Below are 10,425 nucleotides of genomic sequence, written 5' to 3'. Positions count from 1 at the left end.
AAATTCCGGACACGTTAGCTAGATGAGGCGGATGAAGAACTAGGAGAGAGAGAGAGAGAGAGAGAGAGAGAGAGAGAGAGCTGCTGCGATTCCTATCGTCCGAACAATAGATTGGTTTTAGGGTTTTGTTATTTCCGCAAGGCATGACTCTTTCTTTGTTTGGTTTGGGGTTTGGGCATAAGTGGGTTGGGCCATTTAAGGCTTGTATTTCTCACATAGTAGGCCATAAAGACATTTCATTTAAATTTGAAGTCCATTCAACTTCGATATGGCAGCTCTATGTTCAATTGTGTTCTCTATCTGCATTAATTGGCTTGTAGTTTGTTAATTGGAGATATGCATGCATATTGTTGTGTTACATGGACCCAAGTATAGGTCTCTGACCATCGAACCTCTACTTGGATGGTGAGCAGACTCGGCAACAAATGCTGCGATTTCTATTTTAGATCTATTTGGTGGAATAAAATGGTGCTTTAACTGACTCTAGAGTTTTGAACGGCATTCATCTACGCCAATCATGCAACTAGAGGTACACAGACAAATGGTGTTAAATGCAAATGAATGTCCACTGGGAAGTGGCGGATCATACCCCATGCCTTTTTCTTTCTGCTGTCCAGCATAAGTAATGGTTTCATTTTTAAGAACCCGTGGAACATAACATGTGCATACAACACAAAAGGTAGACTTTTGTACATGTAGTAACTAGTAAGTCTGTCCAGTCTCCACTTGTTGCATGTGATACCAGTTTTCTCTATAGTGTTTGTGCCGTTATTCCCTCATCATTTGTGTCGGCTAAGAGCCACTTATATTGCTGTTTGTTCATAATGTAGTGAGCTCTAGCAGTGGGTGAATGCAGCATGAGAATGATGGGCTCAGATCAGAAGCATCTTCGTGAAATTACAAATTAAAGAAATTGACACTCCCCTCCATTGCTCTGTGAAAAATCAAGTGGCTATCATTTTTCATCTTCAAATGTGATGACGTGACTCCCTAGGCAGTTTGCTTGTTTGAATGGAAGTGAAAATTTTGCTCTTCTTCTTCATCTTTCTGTTGGCATTTTGCTTGTTTGAATGGAAGTGAAAAATTTGCTCTTCTTCTTCATCTTTCTGTTGGCATTTTGCTTGTTCGGATGATGTTGAGCCTGTTTCTGTCTCACAAGCAGAAGATTACTGTTGGATCTAGATTTTGTAAAATGATTACGTTGGGGCGGGTTGCACTTTTGGCATGAACCAAGCCATTTGCATTTTTACCAATTGAGCAAGACTAGATGTTAATTTTTTGATAACCGGATGCTCGGGCCATCTGTTGCTTAACACAATTTCACCCAATCCAATGGCAAAGAACGTATGGAATCAAAATTCCTACATAAGGAAGCTCTATTGGCTAATCAATGCTGGCATATTCTCAACGACCCATCACTTCTTGTTTCCCAGGTTCTCCTACACAAATAGAGCTCACCCTCAGTCATCTTGGGCTTGGAAGAGTATTCTTTACAGTCGCGACCTCGTTGCTAATCAAATCTCTTGGACTGTTGGCAACGGTGAGTCTATTGACTTCTACTCTGATAGATGGATTCCGCACTCCCCTCCCCTAAACCACATCCTTCCATTCACTGGTCCTTCTGACCAAAAAGTCTCCAGCATCCTAGTCAACACGGAGGACAGCATACATTGGAATCTGACGAAACTCAGGGACCTTTTCCCATCCTCGGTTATCCCAAAAATTCTCTCAATCCATCTGCCTTCTGTGCCTTGTCCTGATATCCGCATTTGGCCCTCGTACAACCTCTGGCTGCTACAGCACAAAATCAGTATACAGCTGCCCATACGACATCAAACGGAGCTCCTCTATCATCGCTGCTCTGCCTCCACATATGCACAAGGGAATTAATATTTGGAAAAACACTTTGGCATATTGACTTACCTGAACGCATCAAAGTTTTTCTATGGAAATGCTTAAAAGGTATTCTTGCAGTTAAGTTAAGAAAGGATTATCTTCCCGCTTACATCACCTTTCGCCCCTTTGTCCCTTGTGCGAGGCTGTGGAAGAAACAATTGATCACCTCTTCCTGCAATGTCCAGTCACAATTGAGGTTTGGAATGGCACCCTTTTCCTGGACGCACCGGTACCCACTACTGAGGTTTTTGTCTTTAAGGACGATTGGCTTCTGGATTGGATTGTCACCCTCACAACCTCTTCGACTGCCTCTGAGCGCTTCCATCATTTCATTACAACTTTGTGGGCTATAAGGAAAATGCGCAGCCCACAAGTTTTCTTGGCTGTCCCGTTTGACACAAATGTGACTCTCGCAATGGCACTGGACAGTACTCTTTGGTTTAAACGCATGTCTCTTATGGATTGCCCATGCAAAAACTAAAGTCCGGATTTTTGATTGGGTAAATTCAAACAAAAGGAAGGGTTTTTGATTGGGTGAATTCAATCAGAAGAAAGGGTTTTTGTCTACCTTACTTTCTTCGTTTTTATTTATATCAATTATCAATAACTCAATCATAATGCAATTATCTCCAAGAGAAAAAAATGTCTGTTATGCTTAATACCTTTAGTTTGATTGTTATCTGTTATGCTTAATTCTGCTCTTTATTAAAGCTTTTGGGTTAGGTAATGTTATGCGCGCGTGCGTACACACACATATGTACACCTATATGTATGTATATCTATATGGAAAATTTTGAATAGCGCAAGAAGATGAAGATTGAGGGGTTTACCGGTAATTTGTACACCACAGCCGAGAGAAAGATTTCGTTCAAAATTTGACGCGGTCGTTTTGGAGTGGAAGGAGGTAAGAAATTGGTTCAAATTTTGGCCTCTTTTAAACGTGGAAGGAAAGAACGATGTGGTTGGCGTTTAGGTTTTGCCATGGATCTCCAACCGTAGCCATATTGTAACGACCCGAATCTTAAAGCACCACGATATTAAAAAGATCACAATCTGTCTTTTATTCCAAAAACTTTACAATTTACAACTATCACTAAACTAAATAAACAACACACACTCTCACAGCAACTCAAAAAAGGTCGCACCACTGGCACCTGCCGCGCTAACCAACCTGCAAGCTGGAGTCCAAAAGGACCCCAGGAGTGTGTGAGATATAATAACGTGTACAATATCAACACTAAAATAACAGCACAATATCAACCACCACGTATAACACCAAATACAAATATAACACATTCCACATAAATGAAACCATATATCCAGTCCTCCTCAGTATATGACGGGTGACGTACCACCTCACTAGCCTCACCACAGCCCATTGGCCAACTTGTCTTTTGGCATAACTTATTAACCTAGTCACTCTGTCACATACTAAACAGTTCCACGACATACCACGACATACAGTTACCGCACATAACACAATCAACAAGAAACCAACATTAATATTGTACAAGAAATATGTGTCTCACACTCACCGACACTCGGATCCCATAACAACGTTGGATTCCTTCGCCAATCAATTCTTCTCTCGGTTTTCCTCTCAAAGAACCTTACTGATTACTCTTCAAAAGGCAACCAACTAAAAGAGTAATGCTTATATACAAACTGTACTATGCATGACCCAACCAAAGCCACGTGAAGCCCCATGCATGATTCTTACAGCTAGGATGAAAAATTCTTCCCATGGTTACACGTTTCTCTAACTAAAGTCCAAAGGCACACTAGTGACAAACTAGACCATTTACTTCATCATTAATCCTCTATTTTATTCCCCTTTTTGGCTTAAATACAATATCTATACAATATGGGGTGTTACACATATCCTCATCATCTAAGTTATTCTTTGCTTTAATTTCTCGCAACCTAGCGGCCATCCTATCAGTCCTCGTAGTGGAATACATGGCCTTATCGGTGGCCTATAACTTAAAAATACTGTCATAGCGAGCAAATTCGGGCTTGTGTTTCCAATTAGCATAGCTGACCTTAATTTTTGTGCGACTCCTCACCAAATTTTTGCTCCATCGTCGTAGAATATATTTATCGAGCACTACTTCAAGCTTCTTTTTTTACCAAACCGAGATCATATGCGTGCGCACCATCCCCTTACTCTTGAACAACCAACAATTGCAATTAGTTTCTCTTGTCTCATTAAAATGAACAAGAAAAATACAAGTTTTACATCTATCTTTTTTCTATCCAACTAAAATGTCTTGCTCAATGTGAAACTCTGAAATACCATTTATTATGGGTCCAATAGTCAAATCGCACCCAATCTTTAAGGCTACTTGTTCTTGAAATTCCTTGCATTTTGCAATTGTGTATGCTTGTTGAAATTGGTTCTCAAACTTATATGGGGACACCTTCTGAATTCGAACATTCAGGCTCCGTTTGTTTGGGTGTAAACCTATTTTTCGGTGTTTGGTTGTGTAAAAATTAAGAAAAACATTTTACATTTAAAATATTTTCCATTAGTTGGATGAAAATGACTTACCCTTAAATCTTCCGTAAGTTATTTTCCGAAATGAACCCGCTGCTTTCTACTTCAATTCTCATTGCTCAGTTTCCTTGATCGTCAGTCATGATTCATGTTCAATTCCAATATTCTCATATCTCTCTACCGTTTAAGCGCCCCCCTTTCTTTCTCTACACTTTTTGTTGATTTCTGAAAATATTTTTAAGTGCCAACCAAACACTGAAAAATAAAAGTTTGAAGTTTGTTTTCTAAAAAAATATTTTACATTGTAAAATATTTTACATCGAAATAAACGGAGCTTTAAGGAACAGGCGTTTTGCTCTTCTTCTTTTTGCACTTTCTTATGTAAGGCATTGTCATATTGCTCCACAAATTCCTTCAATGTGGAATTGGAATGGATGTATCCGTGAAAGTACGTAGGAATTCATGCTCTCGTTTCGTTGGGTTGTTGACATCCCCACCCAAAAGATATCCTTAAGAAATGCCGGTACCTATCTGTGCCTCTCCTCGTACAATCTAACTAGCCAATCATTGCCCTGTTGATCGAATTGTTTGATGAGATTTTTCCAATTTTGTTCAAACTCCTTTGGATAAGCCATGCACGTGATTAGTTTAAAACACCAACAAGAACAGCCAAAATGCATAAACGATAGCAAAGTGCCAACTAAACCAAAAAACTGACTATCCCAAAAATATGAACCAATAATATACTACTACCACCACAATTAATTGCTGAACCAACGAAAGGAACAACAAAAAAAACTTTTAAAATAACCCGAAAAACATGCAGCATTGTAGTACCAATTGAGCAGCAAGTTCTCCGTTATGAGACTTGATGAATATGAACTTATTTAACGAACATGTGCAATTAATTTGAAATCAATCATGAAAATATTGAAAAAGTAAATGCACATGATACATGAGTCCGTGACAGAGGTGTGTGTGTGACACGTCATAGCCATCAAGATCATCATTTAAAAGCGAGGTTTCTCATGTAACCCTGGGCTATTCAACTATCTCCCCCTCACGAAGTCAAACCATGCAAAAATGATAAGACTAAACATGCCACAGAACAAAACACAACTCCCCCTCAATCAATGAATTTTTCTTCTAATAAATATTTAATAGAAATTCATAACTGTGTTTTTTTTTTCTTTTTACCCCACTGCAGTTTGACGCAAAAATTGAGAGTAAGAGTATCTCATACCTAACCCCCGGTTACTAAGCAAATGGTCCAACACGGATGCCTTCACAAGGTCTATCCATTTTTTGACACGAACGCTCAAAGTGAGAATACCTCACCCCAATTGCTCGGTTACTCAATGAATGCCCGGATAAGCAATATCAACTCACATATTTCACATTCACTCTCTTCTCCTCCTCTATTTTTCATTTAAATGCATAGAACATGGAATCCACTAGTCTATCTATATTGCGCAAAATGGTCAATCGTCGAGGGAGTATAGAAGATAGATTAGCAGGGTACATGAGAAATAACAGACCTTAGCATGCAATCTATCAGACACTGGCGTGTATTGGTGAAGATCACAGAACCATGTAAAATGACACACTTAACTTTCAGATGTATTCCATGACTAAAATCAAACTAATTGTGCATGCCATGTTAAATACTCAAATGAATCCTTTAGCAGGTAACTAAGGTCTCAAGACACACAGTGCATAAAAAAATCTTTTTGAAGAATTTAAAATATTTGAATGTTTTTTTTTTAAATAAAAGATAAATTCCAGGCTGCAAACAAATAAATGTAAGATGCTAAACAATAGAAGCAATAAAACTAGATAAACGATTCTACTCATAGCTCTAGGAACACGTTAAGCATTGAAAAACAACCTAGACTATGAACACGAGAGCAAGCCTCAAAAGGCGAGGTCAACTTCCCCAGTTGGTCCAGTGTCATCAAGAGTGGTGATAGACAAATTTGTATAAGGTCGCAAGTTTGACTTCCTCACTGATGCAGCTAGAAACGTGAACAAGAACAGAATCACCCCCACGAGTAAAGAACAACTCTTCCACAATCTAATAACCCGCAGATTAATAGAATTATAGGAAAAACGAGATACTCTCTCTTATGAAAACACTCAATATATTAATCAACTCTCCTAGCCAAGAGGCTTACATCATTATTTATAATGGTAGAATTCCTAAACCTAGTTAGCCTTTCTAAAATACTAAAAATAAACTTTAGGAAATAAAATCAAATCTACTTCTTCATGACCAAGCATCCGACATAATAGGAATACTAGATCAAATCAAATTAGGAAACGAAATACTTCTAGAAAATTCTTGCCAAATGAAAACATATGAAATAAGGGACTAAATCTAACTGAATAAAATTGTACTAGGATTTTTCTAGAATTCACCCTGCATCACTCACCCAAATAGATCTTGTTTTAACAGGAACTACTTGATGTTAGGCATAGGTTGAGGTTTCATATCCTTAAATGTCGTGTTACTATGTTTATGCCGCATATCTCTAAAAGTCATATTTCCAACATTCTCATATTTAGCATTATTAGGCCAAATTTTTGAACATTGCCATGTTTACTAGAAGTCTTAATATGGATGATATTATTGCGGTTCACATGATCAAAAGATTCAAAAACAATGGAAGGATATCCATGCAATTTGAAGCAGTTAGGTCTAATGTGACCCTTAACATTACAGTAATGACATGTGGGAACAAATTTTACAACATTAGCTTTCTTAACATCATGAGGTTTCTTTGCAATGTTTATGATTTGAGATTTATGAGTTACCTCTTTAGGTTTCACCACAATCACTTTACTTACATGAGGATTTGATAATGAAGCTCCATGAAAGCCAAGACTTGACTTGTCACTTGTTGGTCTTTGAACACCAAGAATGTCATCTAATTTCTTTGAACTTGTATTCAATTGCTCAAAAACATTGTTAGCTTCAAGTTCAATATTTAACTTTTAACTTTTTGATTTTACCTTCATGTAATGTGTTCAGCTCACTCAAAGACATGATATTCTCTTTAAGCTCCACAACTTCTTTTCTGAGAATATCTCTTTCTTCTATGGCCAAAGTTAATACTCCTTTTTGCTCATGAAACTGGTCTTGCACTTTTGCCGACTCCATATTTGCATTCTTATACTTCTCAGCTAGTTTGAGATTTGTCTTGTTGATTTTCAGACTCTCCTTGTACAAATAGTCATATTTTTCTCTTAGCTCATGACTATCCTCAAACTCATCGCCTTCCTCATCATCAGTGTCATCGGAAGATTTGTGATCACTATCATGCGAATGCATTGACGCCCCAAAAGCAATAAAATTAGAGTTATATTCTTTTTCTTCCCTAGATTTTTCAGACTCATTGTCGTCATCCCAGGTGATGTTTGCCTTGAAATTTGTCTTCTTCAGTTTGTTGATACATTCATGGGCCACATGTCCATACCCATGACATTCTTAGCATTTTGGCCCTAAGGGTGGACCTTTATCCCCTTTTTATCCTTTCCATTAGAAGATTCAAGTTTTCCTTTGTTATTAGATTTTTTATTAGTAAAATTATTATCAGTTGGTTTCTTCTTAAAAAGCTTTTTGAATTGTTCTGTAAAAATAGTCATAGCTTCAAGATCATAATCATCGTTGTTATCTGAATCTTTATTCTCGCTTTGAAAACTAGGAAAAGCAATCAACTTAGCCGAAGGTTTTATTTTTGAATTGTGAGATTCAGATTGCAACATATCTGCTTCATACGTTTGAAGAATACCAACAATTTCCTCAATAGATTTTTCTGAAAGTTTTCATTTTCCTTGTAGCATAATGACTTTCATTTTAAACCTTTCAGGCAAAGACCTTAAATTTTTTTTAATAACTCGAAAAGGAGGAATAGGCTCACCTAGGGTTTCACAGTTGTTGACAATGGAGATCAGCCCTGAGTAGTATTGATTGAATGTCTCATCTACATCCATTCTGATCATCTCAAACTAAGTTGTAAGCCTTTGTAGCTTCTATTGTTTGACCACATAAGATCCTTCATGACATGTTACTAAAATATCCTACGCTTCTTTCGCAATTTCACAGTTGACAATCTTACAATGCTCATTCACATCTACAGTAGTGAATAAAAAATCCAAGGCTCGATTATTTGCTTGTAGCTTTGCCTTTTCTTTGACAGACAACTCAGAAGTTAATTTTGAAACCTCTTTCCCTTCTACGATTTTCACAGGACATACGTATCCATCGATACATGAATTCCATATTTCTTCATCAACTGATCTCATAATAGCTTTTATCCTTGATTTCCAATAATCGAAATTCTCACTATCCAGAATCGGTATACGACTGGAAGAGTGGTTCATATTCGTATCCATGTTCATCGTAAATAAGGATCTGCACAGGAAAAACTTTCTATAGATTACGAGCGACCCGCTCTGATACCAATTGAAAAATCCTAGATCGCTTAGGTATATAGATTTGCTATGTTTTATCATTTAAAATAGCTTATTGAGATATATTAAGCAAGATTTATATTGCATAAAAATAGCATTATCAATTAAAAGTTATAATTAATTTTTTTTATTTAGTTGAGATAGGATGAGAGAGAAGATTAGAGACAGGGGAGTAATTTATTTATTTATTTTTGGTTAAATAGTGCATATGTTCAGTTGCAGAAAAAGAATGCGGCAATTGTAACAAGAAACAGAAGTGAGGAATAGTTTCTTGTGGAACCTGGTTTTGAAAAGAAATGGAAGTAGGGAACTAGTAAAATGGGGGAGTAGGAAAAGAATTGGGGGGTTAACTAGATTGTAACAGGGTTAGAGGATAAGTTAAAGGGGGACAGGTGTCACATGTTGAAGGCTGGGACAGGGAGTCGGACAGGCAAGAGTCGGATAGAGGATCTCAAGCCCTCGGACTTAGGGGCTGCTGTCCCGGCCGAGGGGGCGCTCCAGTCTTGCTCCGACGATCAGAAACATTCACTTCGTAGAGCTCGTCGAGTTGAACCAACATGCAAAAAAATCAGCTCGATCGGATATCATTAAGTGCTTTATTGAAACCTTTTTATCTTGAAAAAAATGGATCCGAAACACTGGATCAAATCTATTAGAACCCATTATTGGCAAAATTTATGTGTTTCGATCAAGTACTTAAAGATAGCCGATCAAACTGATTTTTTGCATACTTGTTCAACTCGACGAGCTCTACGAAATGAATGTTTCCGATCGTTGAAGCGAGACCGGAACGGGGCCCCCTCGACCGGGACAGCACGCTGCTGTCCCTTCAGTCTCCAAGTCCACACGACTCACACATGCACCAAATCATTTTTCCTCTTGAGAGAAAGGCAGAAGAGTGAGAGAGAAGGAGAAGAAGAAGCTGCTGCTGCTCTGCGATCATGGTGAACATCCCCCTCCCCCCGATCTCTCTCTCTCTCCCTAATCCGATCTGTTATTGATGTTCATCTTCTTCTTCTTGTTTCTTTTTAGTGTTCATCTCTTTGAAATTCGAAATTGGGGGTTTCTGGTGGTTCTGATGGTTTGTGTGTGTGTTTTTGTATAGGTGTGGTGGTGATCCACTCCTCCTCTTCTTCTCTATTTTTTTTTTTGATCCGGCTCTTCTTCTTCTTCTCTGTTAAATATTTTAAGGCTTTGTTTGCAGCTCAGGAAAAAAAAAAAGGAAAATTAAAGAATTTTCTCTCCTATTGTTTGGTTGCAGAGAAAGAGAGAAGAAAATAAAGATTTTGAGTGTAGTGAATAGTAAATTTTCTCTCCCATTTTCCTCTTATTTTCCTTTCCTTTCTTTTCCTTTCCTTAAGTTCCAAACAGAGCCTCAAACTTTTCCTTAAAATTATAAACCATCCTTTATGGAGTAACAGTTTAGAGCATCTCCAGTCTTGACCCATTTTAATATTCAAATTTAAAAATATGACAAAAATCACAAAAATCTCTCTCCAAGTTTTGACCCAAACATTTCCCCATTTTGGATTTTACCCATTTTTTTGCCCAAATTTGAG

This window comes from Rhododendron vialii, chromosome 9a (assembly GCF_030253575.1).
Source record: "Rhododendron vialii isolate Sample 1 chromosome 9a, ASM3025357v1".
In the NCBI taxonomy this organism is placed as follows: Eukaryota; Viridiplantae; Streptophyta; class Magnoliopsida; order Ericales; family Ericaceae; genus Rhododendron; species Rhododendron vialii.
Note: the sequence above shows the minus strand (reverse complement) of the source record.